The following is a 20,101-nucleotide window of genomic DNA, read 5'->3' on the forward strand; positions in this document are numbered from 1 at the left end:
TTTGTATTTTAAACAGCCCCTCTTGGTGATTTTGATGTGTCAATAGGCACGGCAAGCATCGGGGAAGCATTAAAGGTTATAAGGTTAGGTTTGCCCTTTTTTTTTTTTTTTTTTTTTAAGAGAGAGTGTGCCTGAGGCTGGGGGGAGGGGAGGGTGCACAGAAGGAGAGAGAGAATCTTAAGCAGGCTCTACTTTCAGTGTGGAGCCTGACGTGAGGCTCAACCCCACGACCCTGAGATCATGATCTGAGCCGGAACCAAGAGTCAGATGTTTGACTGAGCCACCCAGGTACCCCTTTTACTTGCGTGTTTTTGTTTTTGTTCCTGTTTTTTTGGTTTGCATTTTAGATAAATCTCTCTGACCTCACTGTGGAGGGGGCAAGGACAAGGAGTCAAAAGAACCCAAGGTAGAGAAACTAGTTCCAGACCATCGTACAATATTCCATGGAATAGAGATGCTGAAGCTGGGCCTTTATGATGTGTGCATCCTTCCATTCTTTCAAATACACCTACTTGGTATGTACCTACTCTTTGTTACTATTTGTTACCTGGACTAGACTGAAAATCCCCTCCGCTTCTAAGATTCTATATCTTACTATTTATCTATATATCTATATATATAAAAATATATGTATTCTTAAATTTATATGTATACATTTAAGAACATCTTAAATTTTTAATCCTTTCTTTACAGGTTACCTAGACCACTTTTGACTAAGAAAACTGTAGAAAGTTAGTAACTGCCACAAGCAGATGCCAGGCCGCGGCACATGTCAATTTTCCAGAGTCCTGCTTTGCGGGGTGTCCAAATGCACTGCTCCAGGTCTCTGTTCACACTCGCTGGAATCAGTCATGGCAGAGTTTAGTCCACAGGTTGCTTCTCCCTGGATTTCTTTGCAAACTCTTCAGCGTTCTCACAGAATTTTTTATGGTCCTTAGAGTGTTCTTCAGCTAGGTCGGCCCAACGTGTGTGCTCGGGCGGGGGGTCGTTCATGCTATGAGGGACTGGATTACTTAGTTGGTTTGGCTTGCTGGCTTCCAGTTTTCAGCACTAATTACCGGCAGACAGATCTGCCCCTTTTTATCCATGTTCGGGTGATAGATCTTTGTTTTAAATGAGATCTTCAGTGGTTTGAATGGGTACTCTGCTGGAAAGTTGATTTCAATTCTGAAGGCCCCCTTATATGGAGGGTTCTCAGGAACAAGCCCTTACCAAGTCAATACATTACCTTCATCAACCTGGAAGTTTTTCATTCCACATTTGCAGATTTCTTCAAGCTCCTTCATCAGCCTCCTGCTGGCCACCATCTTGGATCTGGTGCTGCTGTTTTCCCAGCTGATATATATATATAATTTATATATTATTTATTTATTTGAGAGAGAGAGAGCATGAGCGGTGGGGAGGGGCAGAGGGAGAGGGAGAAGCAGGCTCCCCACTGAGCAGCAAGCCCAATTCAGGACTCAATTCCAGGACCCCGAGATCATGACCTGAGCTGAAGGCAGACGCTTAACTGACTGCACCACCCCGGCGCCTCCCACCCCCCATTGATTAAAGATGCTTTGATCAGTAGAATGTGGCAGAAAGGAGGTTGTGTGAGTTCTGAGCCTCGGTTGTAAAAGGCATTGCAAGCTTCCTCTCTTGCTCATCCCAGAACCTTGCTGCTATGTCGACAAACCTGGACCAACCTGCTGGACGAGGTGTAACTACACAAAACAGAGATAAGCTATTTTGGCTGACCTGGGAGATGACCACAAGTACATGAGTGAACCCAGCCAAGATCAGAGGGAAACTGCCCCGCTGATTTTAGCCAAATTGCCAATCTACAGAATTAAGAGCCAAATGGTCTGATCAATGTTTAAGCCATTAAGTTTTGGTGTGCTCTGTTATGCAGCAAAAACTAACTAATATACTCCCTTTGGCCCTAGGGCCTTTACATATTCTGTTCTCTTTGCTTAAAACACTCCCCTCTTTGCCTAGTTAACTTTTTTTTTTAAAAGATTTTATTTATTTATTTGTCAGAGAGAGCACAAGCAGGGGGAGCGGCAGGCTCCCCGCAGAGCAAGGAGCCCCATTGCGGGACTTGGTCCCAGGACCCCGGGATCATGACCTGAGCCAAAGGCAGACACTTAACCAACTGAGCCTCCCAGGCACCCCTGCCTAGTTAACTCTTATTCATCATTGCTCAGAAGAGTTTTCTCTGATCTGGATTAGCTTAAATCCCTCCACTTTAGGTTCGCATTGCATTTTATATGCCTCTACTGCAGTAGTTGTAATCTTATATTTCTCTGTGTATATTATTGAATTATAGTCTTTCTTTCTCCAAGGCTAGACTAGAAGCTTCATGAGTCCAGGAACAGCATCTGTTTTGCTCACCAGTACATTCTAGCACCTAGTACAGTCCCCAGCACATAGTAGGTGCTCACCGAGCATTGGTTGAACAAAAGATTATGTTACAGCCCTGGAAGAAACAAGCCTTTGGGGTTCTTCTTTAAAATACACCAGTCCTCTCCTCCCACTCTCAGGGGAATTAACTGCATGAGAATGTGCTTTGTAATTTTTAAAGGACTGTACAATTGTTAGTTCTTAATTGTTAGTGTTATTATTCTGGGGGTGCAACAGCTGGCTTTGGGGGAATCCTCTTTCTTTCTCATTCCCCTCAAACAGCCCCAGGCAGTTTCCTAGCAGCTATGATTGCGGCTGGATAAGCAATTTACAGGCTGAAAATCTTGCTTAGAGTTAAAAGTCGGATGTGTAAATATCTTCGGTGCTGTGCCCTAGCAAATAAGCTCCAGGCTGGTTAATTGCAGAACTTGGTGGTAATGATACCAAGGCTGAGTTCAATTAAGGACTATTTACAAAAGCACCGGGGGAGGATTTTCCACTTTTTCTGGAACAGTAGGCACGGACCAAAGGGACCTGCTATTTTACAGTATAAATCTATGGCTCGGATACACCATAAACTCCTTATATATGTAGTCTGCAAACTCCATGACCTACTTGGATCCCCAGAGCTCAGTTTGCAACAATAGCATGAAGTGAACAGTTGAATCGCTCAAAGACAGATCCTCTGTGTGTAACTTTTCTGAGGCTCAGTTTCTTCATCTGTAAAATGTACAGTATAAATAGTCTGATCTCATAAGTTTATTTTGAGATTACATGAGATGATCATTGTAAAGTGCCATTAGAATCATTAGAACTCTATGCCAGTGCCAGGCATAGGGAAAGCACTCAACACATTTTAGCTACTGCTTATTATCATTGATACTGTTCCTAATACACATAGTTGCTTCCACTCGGCACAGTGTCCCAGCTTGAGAAGTCTGCCCTGAAATCCTCCTTGCCCAACTTTGCTTACTCAGGAAGTGAGCAGGTTTTCTCACACAGCTAAAGAGGGGTGCTGTTTCATCAAGAGTGCAGGCATTCATTCATGAGATGTGGGTTAAGTGCACACTGTATGCTCCTGCTCTGATAGGTTCTAGCTGTACAGAGGTAAATAAGAGAGTCCCTGCCGTTGGCCTGCAGGAGAGAGATGAAGTGCATGGCAGCGAAGACTCCACCAGCATTGATCCCTGGATGTTATGGGAACACAGATGAGAAGCCGACCCACCCCAAAAGTTTAGGGAAGGCTTGCTCTGGGTCACCTGGGGTTCCCAAGAGGAGTAGAGGGTGAAGTCCTTATTAATTTCACACAAAACAGAAGAGAACCTTACTTCCATAAGAGATTGTCGCAATGACCCATTTGTCTGACCCTTTTATCACAAAGCTCCATTATAGCTGGAAATGGACCTTTAAAATTAATGACCTAACGGTGGAAAGCATTTTCCCTGATGCTTAGCATCTTTGGAGGAAATGCCATTGGATGTTCATCTTACAGGACCCTTTCAAGTTTAGCTTTTGCAAAGAGGGTGGGGTTTTTTGTTGTTTGTTTGTTTTAACAGTGTGATAATAAAGACCTCATTGCCTCTCACATTTTTGTGACCTGGGCTCAAGCAGTGACTCCGGGATTGACAATGACTAGATACAGTACGGTGACCGGGTTTTCAGGGAGAAACACCTCTGTGGGCATTGAAATCTGGATTCTGTCCCTGACCATTCTGGCCAGGCATGTGTGGCCCTGCTCCATTACAACTTCTCTGTGAATTGGTGAGTGTAACCTGGGAAGGTACGACAGGTATTCCCAACTGAGGGGGGGCAATCACCGCTTGCCACATCCTTCTATCTGCCCTTCTCCCCTGGCTACTTCTCTTGTTCCTCCAACTGGAAAAACAAAAATCCCCCCTGGACTCCCCTTAAGCTTCATGTTACTATTCCATTTCTTTCCTTCATGACTCAGTAGCTTGAAAAATAAATTTTAAAATGTCAATACCACACTATAGAAATAAAACCCTGAATATTTATTATGTTCAAGCACTTTTATGTGGCTTAATTCATTTCATCCTAACACTTTATGATATGTGTACTTTCATTATCCCCATTTTGTAGGACACTGACGCTTAACATTTGAACTTGCTAGGCAAAATCACAGGGCTGGTGGGTGAGTGAGAACTGAAACCCAGGCTACGGGGGTGCCTGGGTGGCTCAGTCAGTTGAGCATCCGACTCTTGATTTTGGCTCAGGTCATGATCTCAGGTTCCTGGGATTGAGCCCCTGCATCGGGCTCCATGCTCAGTGTGGAGTCTGCTTGAGATTCTCTCTCCTTCTCCCTCTGCCCCTCCCACTTGTACTTGCTCTCTAATAAATAAATAAGCCTTAAAAAAAAAAAAAAGAAGAAAAGAGAAAAAAAGAAACCCAGGCTATGGACTACAATGCAGGTTCTTAAGCATCTGGCTTTGGGTGTTTATGTGTGCTGAACCCACCTTCCATTCTTTCCTTCCCTGCTCTCCCCACTCCCCAGAATGTTTTCTTCTTTGCACCAAAGATCTCCAGGTGGCCCAAGTGTAGTGGACAGTTATTAGGTTTTGGTGCCCAGTATCCATTTCCTCTTCCTAAAAGCATGTGGTTTCCTGTAGAGTTACCTCTTCCCCACTGGCTCTTGTCATGTGGGGCTGAAATCAGGAGCCTTGCCTTTTCCTGGCTAAGGGACAGGGGAGTGAAGCAGACTGGAATCTGAATCATAAGCAGCAAGGTCAAGAAGACTGGAAGAGGTTAGACTTTGGTTCAGTCCAGCTGAGCGTTTGCCAACAAATTCGGTAATCAAGATAAAAAAAATATTTTAATGCAATATTTTGTAAAAGGAAAATTAATGCAAACATTCCAGGATGAATAAAATATCACACTTTTAAAGACAGGGTCAATATGACTGAATTTTCCTTTCACCTTGGGATTCAGTATGGCCTGACACTGCACGGCTGGACATTCCCCCTTTTTGGGGGCCCTCCCAGGCTTTCCCCCAGCTCTTCACACCTGCTTCACACTCTCTGTTCCACTAACACCAATGGATGCCCATGGGTGTTGGGGCGCTACGTCTGCTCCTTGGTTCTCTGCATGAAAGTCCTTTGTTCTTCCACCCTCTTTGCTGACGAACTCAACCTCCCTCACCTCCTCCTCTGAATGTCAGTTTCTTCATCCATAAAATGGGGATAATAAATAGTTCCTAAGCCATAACCTTGTTGTGGGCATTAAATGAGTATTAATATCTACATGGCACCTGACTCCAGGGGAGCACTCAAAGTCCGCACCAACATCAGCATCATTCCACAAGACGGCATTCTGCTGACATGCCTCCCACCACCTGAAGGTCAAGGTTGCTGCTAGATGAAAAATTCACACCTAGATCCCCATCTGTGTTTCTGACCACTCAAATCTCAGTTATAGACTCCTCCTTCTCTGCTGCTTAGTAAATTTTGGTGTCCTATGGGGTTCTTGTTCAAATCTCTCTTCTCTCTATCTACACTCTTTCCAGGCCATGTCATAGATAACCCCAGCTTCAAGTGTTTCCTCTTGTCTGTGATTCATCTGTGACACCCAGATCTTGAGGCCCAAATTTCCAGATGCTTAGTGGATGTCTCACCTGCATCTACATACCTCTATGAATATTACCAGTACAAACAACAACAGAATGAAGGCTAACTAGTTACTCCACATGGAGCCAAGCACTTCACATGGATCACTTGATGTCATCCTCTCAAAAACTTCATTTTACAGAGGAAAAGCAAAACAAGAAAACCCAAAACAACACAACAAAATAGAAGCCAAGGGAAGTGAAGAAAGTTGCCCAAGGTCACGAACTAGGGGAGTGGCGGAACCTGGATCAGAACCCTATCAATGTGACCTAAGCATTGGGAACAGGGGTTTCTGCTGAAGAAGATTGTCCAAAGTTGCACCTTTTTTTTTTTTTTTAAGATTTTATTTATTTACCTGAGAGAGAGAGAATGAGAGACAGAGAGCATGAGAGGGAGGAGGGTCAGAGGGAGAAGCAGACTCCCTGCCGAGCAGGGAGCCCGATGCGGGACTCGATCCCGGGACTCCAGGATCACGACCTGAGCCGAAGGCAGTCGCTTAACCAACTGAGCCACCCAGGCGCCCCAAAGTTGCACCTTTTAAGCGATATCCTGACATGAGGGAAAGATGATAGGGCAGTTGTTCTTAACTAGAGAACATTCTGCAATGTCTGGTGACATTTCTGTTGTCACAACTGGGGTGTTGCTACTGGCATCCAGTGGGGAGAGCCCAGGGATGCTAACATCTTGCAAAGCACAAGAAGCCCCCGCAACAAAGAATTACCAGGTCCAATATGCTAACACCAAGGATGAGAAATTCTGCATTCGAGAAGTCAGTACAAAGCAAGACTGTGAGAAGCTAGTAAAGGGTGTTAGCTGTTTAGGTGCTTTCTCACCAACTGGGTAGGTCCCTCTGCCTCCCCTCTTCCTACCACCCTCAAGCCCACTGCCTCCCCCACCCCAAGCAAAGCTGCAAACTCTTACCCACCACCCACACTGCCTTCCCAGCACAAAGCACAAACAGGAACTCATTATCTTCTATCTCAAAACGTTCCCATCCCATGCTCTTTATCATGGTTAAAAATACCACCCTCCTCCTCCTCCTTCTCACAGGTGAGTGCCATTGTCCCCCTGCGTGTGCTCACCACCGCCCCCCACCCTATCTTCACCCATCAGTCATCAAACTGTGTCTCTTCTGGCTCCCAAAGTCCATCCTGCTCATCCTCTCCTTTGCGACTTGACTAACCTACTTTGGGTCAAAATAGTGTCTCATGCCATTTCTTTCCCCAGTTATGAGACTGATACCACTTTGTATTCATCCACATTGGAATTAATTGTTTTTACCCAGAGCATGAATGTCATGAGGAATTAAACCACGGGGCCTTAAGAGCCCACCTAACTCCTAGTCAAGGATTCCGGGATCAGCTCACCAAGGAACTTGAGTCTGTCTTTGTCCCCAGGCCCTCTGCTCTGGTGGACAAGGTGGCTCCCCTCTGGTCCAGGCCTCGTCCCATCCCCCACCCATCCCTCCTCATCCTCAGCACCTGTTCCATCAGTGTGCCCGCCCTCCCTCTTCGCCCTCTCCCACTCTCCTGGGACCTTCCCATCAACCACAGATGCTCACTCGCCCACCCGTCTTTACAGAATCCTCCCCTCACCTCCCACTAGCTAGACAGCCTTGTTTCTGAAAAGAGTAGTCTACACTTGTTATCTCCCACTCGCTCTTCAACCCACTGCAATCTGGCTTCCAATCCCTCCACTCCATTGAAACAGCTCTGGCAAAAATTATCAGTCTTCTAATTGTCAAATAAAATGCATATCTGCATTCCAATCCTTATCTGACTGAACTCTGGGGGCATTTGAGTATTGGCCATTCCTGACTTTTAGAAGAAATTTCTTCCCTTACCCTTGGTTTTCCATCCACTTCTCTTCTAGGCTCCTCCCTCTCAGTCTTCTTCATAAGTCCCTCTTCCTCTGCCTACGGTGTCCCTCCGAGATCAATCCTCATCCCAGATCTTCTCAGTCCACACATTCCGCTCGAGTGAACTCACCCACAGCTTGCACTCATAGCTTTAACCACCAGGAGCTGCAGTATAGGGCGGTGGTTAAGAGTCTGAACTCCAAAGCTCCTCTGGGCACCGTCTGGCCTTGGGCCAGTTACGGAACACTCCTGTGCCTCAGTTTCCTCAACTGTAACATGGTACAAAGCTTTTCAGTCTCATTGCTTTCCATGTCTGAACATGCACCGTTTCCTCAGACCATGCTGAACCTTGTAGTGTTATATTATGTGCCCATACTCACGTTTCATCTTTGCTCAGGCACATAGGGGGTGCCTGGTGAATAAATCTGTGAATAAATGAGTGAATGCAGTCCTGCATTGGGTTCCCCCAGAAATAAACCTTGAGATAAGGAATTGGGTGCAGCTAGTTTATTTGGGAGGTGATTGATCCCAGGGAGAATGAATGAATGGGAGAGAGAGGAAGGAGACAAACAGCATAAAGAGTGAATTAACAGGAGGATTACTAATGGGGGCAAGTGGACCCGATTCCACTGGGGATCCCCTGAGGAACTATGCTGAAAGCACGTTAACATGATCTATGAACTAGGAAGTGGGCTCTCACCAGACACCAAATCTGTTTGGACGTATCTCAGACTTCCCAGCCTCCAAAACTGTGAGAAATGAACCTGTGTTGTTTATAAGTCACCTTGTCTATGGTATTCTGTTATAGCAATCCAAACTGACTAAGACACCACCATCCCCCCCACCACCACCACCCCATGCTGATTTAGGAAACTTCCTCATGCTCTCTACAGCCCCAAGACACCCTGGGCGTACCTCTGTGAGAGTCATCCTCTCCCTGCTTTCTAAATAGAACTTCCTGATCTGTCTTTCTTGGAGGGCAAGAATAGTTCATCTCTGCAGATCTAATGCCCAGAAGATTTTTGAGCACATTACAGGCACTTACCGAATGCCTTTTAATGAATTCCAGTTCACCTTGCTCAGGGCCCCACTCAGAGTAAGTGGTCAATAAATGTAGGCTCCTTTCCTTTCCCTTCAAGTCAAAGAGTTTGCCATCTGACTTGGGAGAGCACTCAACGAGCAAGCATATAATGTGATAAATATGTTCTTGAAATGAACAGAAGTGCTGGGGGAGCACAAAGGAGGGAGCAATTAACTGGGACTGTCCCAATGAGACTGCAGTTACATCATCTGGCAGTCTTAATTACTTATAGCTTTAACTTTCCAGCACCATTAATAGAGCCATCTAGTGCTTCTTCCATTATCCTGGGCTTTCTCATTTGAGCGCCTCTCCACCAAAGCGGAAGATACAGGGAGCTAAGGGACAGAGTGATCCGGTCACTGTAATCTTGTTTGTCCCTTTCATGCATCTGACATGTTTTTGTTGAGGTTCTCCTATGGGCCAGCCTCTTCTTGGCCCTGGCATCCGGGAGTGATGGAGACAAGCAGCAGTCTGCTCTGATGCAGTTTACCCACGCAGGGGAAGACAGATGATAAATAAGCAGCCAAACAGGATAAATTAAGTAGCGGTAGGGCCTCTGAAGCAGTGAAACAGGGCATGTGATGTGGGAGAGAGGTAGGGGTGGAAGTAGGTGCCAAAGACAAGTAGATCAAATGGCTGGGGAAAACCTCCTTTGAGGAGCTGACTTCTGAGCTGTGAGCTATGGGCCAGCCTCTTCTTGGCCCTGGCATCCGGGAGTGATGGAGACAAGCAGCAGTCTGCTCTGATGCAGTTTACCCACGCAGGGGAAGACAGATGATAAATAAGCAGCCAAACAGGATAAATTAAGTAGCGGTAGGGCCTCTGAAGCAGTGAAACAGGGCATGTGATGTGGGAGAGAGGTAGGGGTGGAAGTAGGTGCCAAAGACAAGTAGATCAAATGGCTGGGGAAAACCCCCTTTGAGGAGCTGACTTCTGAGCTGTGAGCTGAGTGCCAAGAACAGCCAAGTGGAGATTCTTCCAGGAAGAGGGAACAGCAGCTGCAAAGGGCCTGGGGCAGGACTCTGGACTCCTGGTGCCAAGCCTAGAGTTTGTCTCACTGCTTCTCACCACTGAAAAAGAGCTGCAGAAAAGAGACAAACTTGGGTCTAAAACTGATGTCTGGTCCTGATGTGGAGTAGAGGGGCTGATACCCAATTTTCCGTCCACAGCAGGTTCATTTCAAGCTTTCGTTTTCACTCATTGGGCATGTTGTTCCCTCTTCAAAGTCTGACTGGGTTTCAAAGGAATTTGAAAGACTTAGAGCAAAGCCACCAAGCTGCATCCTCCAGGTAGAAACCCCTAAATGTGGCATGTTTGTGGGAAACCACAGTGAATCATTCCCACTGGCTGCCCAGTCCTGGCCTGACTGGACAGAGATTTACTTTGCTTTTCTCAAACTTCGTGAAGCCTCTCCAGACTTTTAAAGAAACCCCCACAATGTCCTGACTTTTGGATTAAGAGCAAAATCCCAAGTTCTGTGAGGTCTGTGGGTTTCAGATGTCACCAGAAGGGGGTCTGCCATAGCCACTAACCTTTTCCTCTGCAGAGAGCAGTTTCTGAAATGCTGCAAAGAAAAATAATCACTTGGTGATTAGGAAGAAAATGAAAGTCTAAGGCTTTGTAAGCAGGCACAGATAGGCACAGCACACACCCCGTGAGTTAAAACCTTCCTTTCTCAGACGTCTCTCATGGTACTAAGAGCAATCATGGCCATCATCTATTTGAGCATTTACAATGTGTCAGTCCCTGTCTAAACATTTGGTTTCCAAATCAAACCTGTAAGGGTAGCATTACCACCTCATTTCACATTTGAGGAAATGAAGGCTCAGAGAAGTTCTGTGACTTACCCAAGATAACACAGCAAGAAAAAACAAGGCGAAGTCCGGATTCCAGCCGGCATCAGAGTCTGGAATCCAGACTATTACTGTCCTTACTCTCCTGGACGGAGAAAATTCCCGCCCCTGCCATTGGACAAAAATGAGGAAATTAGCAGCGGGGAAGCAGTGAAAGGGGGCAGCCAGGTAAAGTCACTTCTCTTACTGAAAACAGGGGACAGGGCCAGGAGATGGCAAGTTCATCCTCCGCAGAACCGGAGAGGGCAAGTCCCTCTCCTGGTGTTGGGAGGGGTGGGGTGGGTGGGGGCTGCGAAAGGCCCCTGCCAAGGCCCAGGTTTTATCTGGGCACATCCTGGCCCTTCCTTCCACCTCTGGGCACCGAGCAGGCAGGGGCCGGCGGGGGCGCGGGGCGTGCGGCCGAGCCGGCCCGGCGCGCCGCCGCCCGAGTCCGCCGCGCCCCCCGCCTAGTGCCGGCGGGCCAAGGGTTAAGCGAGGCGGGAGCCCCCGGCGCGGAGCGGCCGCCGGCCGGGAGTGCTTAGTCAGGATTCCGATTTCCTGTCGAAGTGCTGGGATTTCCTGCAGCCCGCGCCCGCCGCCGCCGCCGCCGAGCGGGAGCGTCCGAGCCGCCCGCGCCGCCGCGGCCTCCTCCCCTCGGCGCACGGTCGCCCGCCCCTTCCTGCGCCGCGCTCGGCTCCCGCGCCTCGCCGCCGCCGCCGCTCCCGGCCGCCGCCCGCCCTCCGTCCCCGGGGCCGCCCGCGCCCGGCCGAGGGCTGCGGCGCGCGCGCGCCATGGAATAATGCCCACGGCCCGCCCGGTCCCGGTGAGTTGCGGGGCGCCCTGCGCCGTCCGCGCCCCCCCGCCCGGCGCCCCGCGCCTCTGGGCGGACTGCGGGCTGCGCCTCCCGGCGGGGCGCCCCGGGCGCGGGAGGGCGCGGGCCGCCGGCTCCCGGGGGCCGCTCTGGGGGGCACCGACACGCGGCGGGCGGGGGGGCGGGGGGGCGCCGGGCCCGCGGGGGGGGCGCCCTCCCGGCATTGTCTCTCTGGGCGGCGGAGGAAAGTTCCCCGCCGTTCCTGGAAGGGCGGCCTGGCCGCGGCCCCCCGCCCTGGCTTGGACACGGCGCTGCCAGGCAGGCCCCAGGCCACTTGCTTTAAGCAAGTGGGACGAAACGAAAGGTGGGGGGGGGGGCGGGGGGGGAGATTCCCAGCCGGGGCTTGGGGTTTGCTCCCGGGAAGACTGGGAAGTAGCTTGTGTTTTTCCCGCTTGTGCCATATTGGGACTTGCTGCATTTTCTGAGAGCGACGAGAAGTTTAAAAGAAAAAAGAAACTCGCTGGCGTCCGGTATCCTGCGGTTTTCATACGACCCGAGAGTTCTCAGGCATCCCTAGAGCGGTTTCCTTTAATAATTGATTCTTCCACTGGTGCAGGGGGATGGATAGCCGACTTCGGACCATCCCGTCCTCAGCGGGAGCTCAGGTTTACCTGCGCTGATCGGAAAGAACAAGAACTTTCTTCTGCTCTTCCCGTAGACTCTATCAGGTTGTCTTGGCAAGATACTTGATTCCGGGATGACAGCGGGGCCAGAGTTGCTGAGTACTTGAGGCCAGTTTTATCTCTGTTGAACCCTTCACCCCAAGGCCTTTCTGTTTTGCAGTTGGTGGTCCACTGCATCACAAAAAGATGCAGGTATTTTGGAAAACAGCAGATCTCAACAGTTCAGAAAGAAAAACGATCTTCCATCACCACTGTTTCAACCCCTTGTTGTTAGGCATACGAGGCTGGGAGCTAGCTTACCCAAGTGGCATGGCCAGTCCTAAGACTCCCAGCCCAGTGCTCCTTTCATTATGGCAGTTTCTGTTCTGGCAGCATGAGACATTTGGAAATAGGTCTTATTTGCATTATAACCTTTGTTGTTTTCCTGTCTTCCCTTGTTCTGTCTTATCTATTACTGCTGCTATTTTTGAGATAAGTGGTTATCTCAAACTTGGTATTTTGAGAGACTGAGTTAAAAAAAAATTCCCTAACCCCTACTGTTCAGCCACCAAATGGATCTGAAACCTAAAATGGGTGGCTTATTACATAGGGAATTACTTTTCTGTATCCCATTCTTTTGTGCAAAATAGAAACTTCCATGAAAATAGAAAAAGGGTGGTGTCTTAGCACAAAATGTACCCTATGGTGTTCTCTGGACTTGATTTTCAGCCCTCCTATATCTTGTGAGCTAAGCAGCCCGTCTATTTTTCTCCTGATGAGAGCTCCGAATGGCTGGTTTTTCATTTTTAGTATTTGATAATGTCGGAGAGAAAGGACTTGTTCGCAGGCTTGCCATTTGGTGAAGGAAATTGAAATTCTCTCCACCTCTCACCAGCCACAGTGAGCCAGATTTTTGACATCAGTCAGAGCCTTGCAGGCCCAAAAATGAATGTGTGCATCCAAATGGGGCCCTCCCTCGCCCAGCGCGAGGACCCACCTCCCAGCTGGCATCTCCACACGGCAACCCACGGGGCTGACGTCTAAAGGCAAAAGGGAACCCGTGTTACCTGGAACAGTGTGGTTCCTGCATTTTCCCTGTAGGTTCTCAGCTGTGTTTGACTGGGTCCTGCCACCCATCCTCATTTTTCCCTCTCTTGTTTCCTCACACCTCTCTTCCAGTCGCTGTATCTGGCATGGGCTCGAAAAGAAGTCTTTCCTGTAGGATGCACAGATGATCCCCACATGAGCAGTAGTGTCACGGACAGCTAACATTTACTGAGCACTTGCTATATGTCCTAGGCATGTCACCTCCTAAGAAGTCCCGAGGAGGAGAGGGAACTCCTTTGGGAGCCTTGCCCAGGAAGGATGCCACTTTTCAGATTCATCTGGAATTGACTCATTCTTCCATTCATTCAGTACACGTTTGCTAAGTGGCTCCCCCGTGGGAGGTGCCAGTCCTGCAAAGATGACTAGGACCCTGTGTTCAAGGCCTCATCCTTTCGTGTCAGCGTCACACTTGCTCTTTTGGTTAGTCAGTTCAACAAGCCCATAGTGAGCACCTGCTCCGTGCTAGCACTGGGTAAGGTCCTCAGGATACAGTGCTGAGCAAGACAGGCCCAGCCCCACCCTCAGGGAGCTTGCATTCCCGTGGAGGGGCTAGGCCAAGCAGAGAAGCACCGAAAAGATGGTGATTTTTGTTAGCCGAAATCATGACCAAAGCGAAGTGGGGTGGGGGTGGAAATGGGGGTGGTCCTAGTTTCGCTAGGGAAAGGCCTCTCTGAGACTGAGGACTTGAGAAGAAACTGGCTAGGCAGAGAGGTTGTAGGGGAGGGCATTCCAGGCAGAGGGATCAGAATGTGCAGCCTCCTGTGCGTGAAAGGGCTGGATGTATTCCTGGGAGTCAGGGAAGTTGGGGGGTGGGTGGGTAAGGGGGTTGGGCTGGGCAGAGTGTAAGGGAGAGATGGGGAGAATGGCAGAAGGTGAGGTTTCAGAGGGAGGCAGGTTCTAAGCCATGCTGGGGAGGTACCCTCACCCTCTCCCTGAAGTACCCCCACCCTCTCCCCGAAGTACAGAGGGAAAGTAGGGCTGAGTTTGGGCTCCGGAGTGGGATCTGATTGACATTTTTCAGAGGTTATTTTTACTGCTTTATGAAGAGTTGATCACAGCAGAGTGGAAGCAGGGAGACCAGTTTTCTGAATCCAGAAAAGTTGGTGGCGGCTTAGACCAGTGGGGGTGGAGGGAAGTGGGTGTGACCTGGTTAGAACCTGGAGATGGAACTGGTGAGATTTGGTCATGGATGAAATGGGGGTGAGGGCAGGGAGGCACTCGAGGATGACCCCTGGGTTCTGGCATGAACCGCTGGCTGTCATTTGGGAAGACAGGGAAGAATAAAGGTGGAACACGTTCTGGAGAGGATCAGGTTCCATATTGGCCGTGCTAAGTTGGACATGTCTAGGGAGACATCCAGGTGGAGATCTCGGGCAGACGTGAGGGCTCGTGACCTCGGACCTCAGAGGGTCCCTGTGGACTAGAGACACTAATGTGGAAATGATCAGGCTGTAGCTGAGCCACCAAAGTGCTGGCCAGCACATGCCCTACTGTTTCATTTCTCCGAGGGTCTGCTGACGCTCTTCCTCCTGCCTGGGATGCTCTTCCTCTCTCTCAGGCTAACTCCTACTCATCTTTGAAAACATACCCGTGTCTTTATCTCCTTGAGGACGCCTCCAGCTCCCCCCGACCCCCAGATCCCTGTGTCTACTTTCATGGTAGTATTCAATTGAAGTTATCTTTTTATAGTATCTTATGTTTATGAAAAACTTGTTGCAGGCTCTGTCACATAGTAAGTGCTCAACAAACGCTAGCTACTATTATTATTATTATTATTGATGGGAGTGATGGAGAGGCATAGAAATAAAAATTATATTGGACAGTATAATGATAAATGATGTATTAGTCTCCTCTTCCTGCTCTCATGACCATAAACTTAGTGGACTAAACAACACAGATTTATTCTCTTACAGTGCTGGAGGTCAGAAGTCCAAAATGAGTCTCATTGGGCCAAAATCACCGTGTTGGCAGGGCTCTGTTCTTTCTGGAACCTCTAGGGAAGCTTCTCTCCAGAAGGAACAGGGAAGACTCAGAATAGAAGGCCCTAGGGAATAATCTGTTTCCTTGCCTGTTCCAGCTTCTAGAGGCTTCCTACATATGTTGGCCCATGGTCTCCTTCCTCCATCTTCAAAGCCAGCAATGTTGGTCTGAGTCCTTCTCATGCTACCATCTCTCTCGTTCCCCCTCCTGGCTCCCTGTTCCACTATTAAGGAAGCTTTTGAGTATATCAGGCCACCTGTATAATCTAGAATGTTCTCCCTATTTTAAGGTCCAGTGATTAGCAACTTTAATCCCATCTTCCCCCTTAATTCCCTATTGCCACATACCCCATGTAAGCTGGCACATTCGCACATCCTGGGGATTAGGATGTGGACATCTTTGGGGGCTGGTATGGGAAGGTATTATGGGAGTCCTGGGGTCAGGCTCCACTCGTATCTTCACTGTCCTCTCGAATATTCATCCTTCATGCAAGCTTTCCTCCTTGCCCAGCTTTATATGAGAATACCTGGTTGAGGATTCATGTCACTGTGCTTTCTTTGGGCTGCAGGCCAAACTGTTCACTTCAACACAGGGACACTAATTTTTCTCTCCCTGCCTCAAGGATAATTTAAGTCCAGCCCCCAGGGGGGGTGCCTGGGTGGCTCAGTTGGTCAAGTGCCCAACTCTTGATTTCGGAGGTCATGATCTCCGGGTTGTGAGACTGAGCCCCATTTTGGGCTCCGTGCTGGGTGTGGAGCCTGCTTAAGAGTCTCTTTCTCGGGCGCCTGGGTGGCTCAGTCATTAAGCGTCTGCCTTCGGCTCGGGTCATGATCCCAGGGTGCTGGGATCGAGCCCCGCATCGGGCTCCCTGCTCAGTGGGGAGCCTGCTTCTCCTTCTCCCTCTGTCTACCACTCTGCCTACTTGTGCTCTCTCTCTGTCAAATAAATAAATAAAAAATCTTAAAAAAAAAAAAAAAGTCTCTTTCTCCCTCTTCCTCTGCCCCTCCCTCCGTTCACACTCTCATTCTCTCTTTCTCTAAAAAAAAAAAAAAAAAATCCAACCCCCAAAAGCCCTCTCCTCACCCACCTACTTTGTATCCACTCCCAGAAAGGGCTGGGAGGGGACCTGGGTGGCTCAGTCGTTAAGCGTCTGCCTTCGGCTCGGGTCATGATCCCAGGGTCCTGGGATCGAGCCTGCATCGGGCTCCCTGCTCAGCGGGAAGCCTGCTTCTCCCTTTCCCTCTCTCCCTGTTCATGCTCTCTGTCACTCTTTCTGTCTCTCAAGTAAATAAATAAAATCTTTTAGAAAAAAGAAAGAAAGGGCTGAGGAGCATGAAGGGTTGGTACTCCCTTTGAGTCCGCCGTGGCTGATTTCCAGACACAGTGAATCCCAGCGCTGTGCGTGCCTTTCATGCAGCTGAACCCTCGGTTCCAGAGCCACAGCTAGTGTCCCCAGCCTCTGCCAGCCCTGTTCCCAAAGCAGGCCACAAGCACGCTCAGGAGAGAGCATGTGGTTCCGTCAGGACAAACCCATCTAAACCACTAGGGGAAAAAGTAACTAGAGGGCCTGGCCTGGCGGTGTGCGGCAGGTGGCCCCATCTTCTGAGAGTCAGGGAAACACACCGTGATGTGTTGTGAAGCCACATCGCAGTGAGGGCGTAATTAAGGCCAGATTTCTAACATCCTCTGGGTTATTTGGAGAAAATGGGTCCTGCCCCGGATACTCCCCAGAAACAGCCGGCTTCCCTCAGACCGTCAGCGTTTTGGAGAGCCGCACGAACTCCGTTGGCCACTGGCATGCGGGGTTGCACTGAGGCAGAGGTCTCTTCCTGCCTGAGCTTTCCCTGCCAGCTTTGTCCGGCCCCATCCTTGGAAATGCCACAGACTAACTCATCTTGTAATATTTTTGGCATTTCCTCTTCCTTTACGGCTTTCAGTCAGGAAATGCGAAAGGCACAGAGTCAGAAAAACAGAAGAGCGAGCAAGCTGTGTCTCAGGATCCCTCCTCTGGAGTCTGGTTACACTTGGGACAAAGAAGAGTGCGTGCGGTCCGCGCTTCCCCCAGATGTGGCGGGGGCTCTGGAGGACCACGCCGGGTGCAGATCCTCCTCCGTGGGCAGAGTAGGAAGGAGGAAGTCAAGACAACGCCTGCTGTGGCTCCTGGGGAATGGCTTGCATTTCCCTCTTCAAGGCTAATTGTGAGTTTCGCGGCAGGCCTGCTGCCTTCACAGGACTCCGCCTATGTGCAACACCTGCTGTGTGTGCGTTTGGTTGTAGTTTTGTACCGAAATAATTATCTTTGCAAGTGGAAACGGAGGAAGAGGGCTCAAGTAAAACTCCGTGATCTATGCAACTTGCCCTCAAATGGTTCAGAAAAATAATGACCGATACTGTAAAAATTTAGCGCGAGTGAGAGGAAAGAGAAGGAAAAAGCCCACGGAATGAAATGTTCACTCTAGGTGAGCTCAGGCAGAGGGCTTACAGGGGCTCTTGACACTATTTCTCATTCTTTTTTTTTTTTTTTTAATTTTTTTTTTTTTAAGATTTTATTTATTTATTTGAGCCAGAGAGAATGAGAGAGAGAGAGAGCACATGAGAGGGGGGAGGGTCAGAGGGAGAAGCAGGCTCCCTGACGAGCAGGGAGCCCGATGCGGGACTCGATCCAGGGACTCCAGGATCATGACCTGAGCCGAAGGCAGTCACTTAACCAACTGAGCCACCCAGGCGCCCTCTCATTCTTTTTTTTATTTTTTTATTTTTTTATTCTGCATCCTTTTTTATATCCTTGCTCTTTTATTCATTTTTAGACATTTGTCTGTCACATGTTTTGGTGTTAAGCCTAAGACAGTGAAATTTAATAATCAGCTGTTCTAATTGTTCTAATCATACGCTACAAAAGAGTATTTGACAGAAGAATGAATTGCATTTACTATTTCTCATTCTTGAAACTATTTCCAAGCAAAAAGGCTTTTGCAGATGGTGGGGGGGGAAGAATGCTCAACGATGCCTTTGTAATTGTGACCTTGACAGATACAGGGTGGCTGCAGAACAGGGTCAGTGGACAGGAAACCAGAAGATTCGGAGGCCTACTACTGACCCTGCCTTTCCTTCTGCTCTTGCACTTTGTGCACCTGACCGGGAGAATGTCAGAAAAGCGCCCCCTTGCAAGGGATTCCGTGAACGGGAGCTTTACGACAGCCATCTTGTGTGGAAGCGTGTTTGTTCACGTGGTTGCCTCTCCCTCAGACTGAGCACCTCCACCCCCTGCGCCCGGCCCGAGCGCATGGCCCGGCGCTGTCCAGGGAGTCTCAGCCAAGTGCCTCGGCTTTATTGTTCAGCAGTGTTGCCATGTTCGTTGAATTTTCTCATCACTGAGCTTTTATTTTCAATGACTGCATTTTCCTTCTAGAAATTCTTGTTGGTTGGTTCTCTTTCAGATCATACTGGCCTTTTGTCTTGCTCTTTCTTTAGGGTTCCTCTTCCTTACTTCATACCTTTGTTTTAAAGGTACTGACATTCTTGGGGCGCCTGGGTGGCTCAGTTGGTTAAGCGACTGCCTTCAGCTCAGGTCATGATCCTGGAGTCCCGGGATCGAGTCCCTCATCGGGCTCCCTGCTCAGCAGGGAGCCTGCTTCTCCCTCTGACCCTCCTCCCTCTCATGCTCTCTCTCTATCATTCTCTCTCTCTCAAATAAATAAATAAAATCTTAAAAAAAAAAAATAAAGGTACTGACATTCTCTTTCGAGTTGCCCCATTATGCTCATTCTAAAGGAGCCGGTTCGCATTTCCTGCAAACTTCCTGCCAAGGTAGCTCATACTCCTGAGTCTCACCTCTCCTGGGTAGGAGAAGTGTCTCTGCAGAGTGGTTTTATGTTTTAGTAAGGGCTCCAAGGGTTTCCTGGATCCCGGACTAGTGGTAGCTTTAGGGCCTGCAATGTTTAACACCAGGCTGGAGGTGTAGGTTTGGGCTCTGTGCCCACAACTAGGGCTTTAACGTTTGCACAGAAGCCTTCTCCCCCACCCCGACCCTGAGGCAGACACAGGCGTTCTTGCCATTTCTCTGCACTGAAAGGAGGGAGGAGGAAGAGTTCAGGCCCTCTTTCAGAAGAGGCTGGGGTCCCTGTGGGGTCCTAGCTTTGTAGAGGGGTCTCAGCTCTCCTGTACTCCTGTAGATGCCAAGCAGAGATCAGCCAGCCTCACATATTCAGTCTTCTTTTTCAGACTAGGAAGAGGAAGAACATTTACAAGAAGGTAAAAATTGCCATTTTGAGGAAAGAAAACCAGAATCCCCATATCAGAACAGTAGCAACGAAAAGATTTAATTCCGGTCAGCAAGCACTTACTGAGCACCTCTGTTTGCCCTGCAGAATGGGGTGGGGGCACGTTGGGGCTGGGTCTTAAAATGCCTGTTCATCGTTGTAATCCCCAGCACAGAGCAGACCACAAATGTTTAGGAAAAATGGAAGTAAGCAAGAAAGGAAATTAATGTGGTTGAAGAAGACAGATACTAATGCAGAAGACAGAATACAGTCGTGAAAGGTAGCACTGAATGGTGACTCAGAATTCCGAGTTCTAGTCCAGGAACTCATATTGACTAGTTACGGGACCTTGATGAGCAGTTACTCCCCGCTTGGAATCACACTTTCTCATCTGCGTAAAGGTGGTAGCTCCTGGCCCAGTTACAGTGAGAGCAAGAGTGGGGAGGTGTGGGAGCTTCAGAGGGTGAAGCATTTTTCTTGTCTTCGAGGCCCATGGGGCAGTGTGTCCT

The 20,101-nt window shown here is 48.9% G+C and overlaps 1 protein-coding gene and 1 pseudogene across 9 annotated transcripts in view; one reads left to right on the plus strand and one right to left on the minus strand.

Annotated features, from left to right (window-relative positions):
• Positions 1-576: 576 nt before the first annotated feature.
• On the minus strand, positions 577-11,306 carry LOC123841458 (ubiquitin-conjugating enzyme E2 L3-like; annotated as a pseudogene).
• Positions 11,307-11,442: 136 nt separating this feature from the next.
• ASAP1 (ArfGAP with SH3 domain, ankyrin repeat and PH domain 1) overlaps positions 11,443-20,101 on the plus strand; it is a 348,641-nt gene continuing 339,982 nt past the window's right edge. For 3 of the 9 annotated variants that reach the window (XM_064587864.1, XM_045895869.3, XM_064587868.1), the window contains exon 1: positions 11,460-11,596. The gene's annotated coding sequence lies outside the window, so the exon portion shown is untranslated. Of the gene's footprint in view, positions 11,597-17,317; positions 17,532-20,101 lie in introns of those variants that run through there. The other 6 variants (XM_064587867.1, XM_064587866.1, XM_045895867.3 and 3 more) reach the window with 5 other exon arrangements.

Source organism: Mirounga angustirostris, unplaced genomic scaffold (assembly GCF_029215605.1).
Source record: "Mirounga angustirostris isolate CCGP_5_RB_7025 unplaced genomic scaffold, mMirAng1.0.hap1 SCAF_4, whole genome shotgun sequence".
Classification (NCBI taxonomy): Eukaryota; Metazoa; Chordata; class Mammalia; order Carnivora; family Phocidae; genus Mirounga; species Mirounga angustirostris.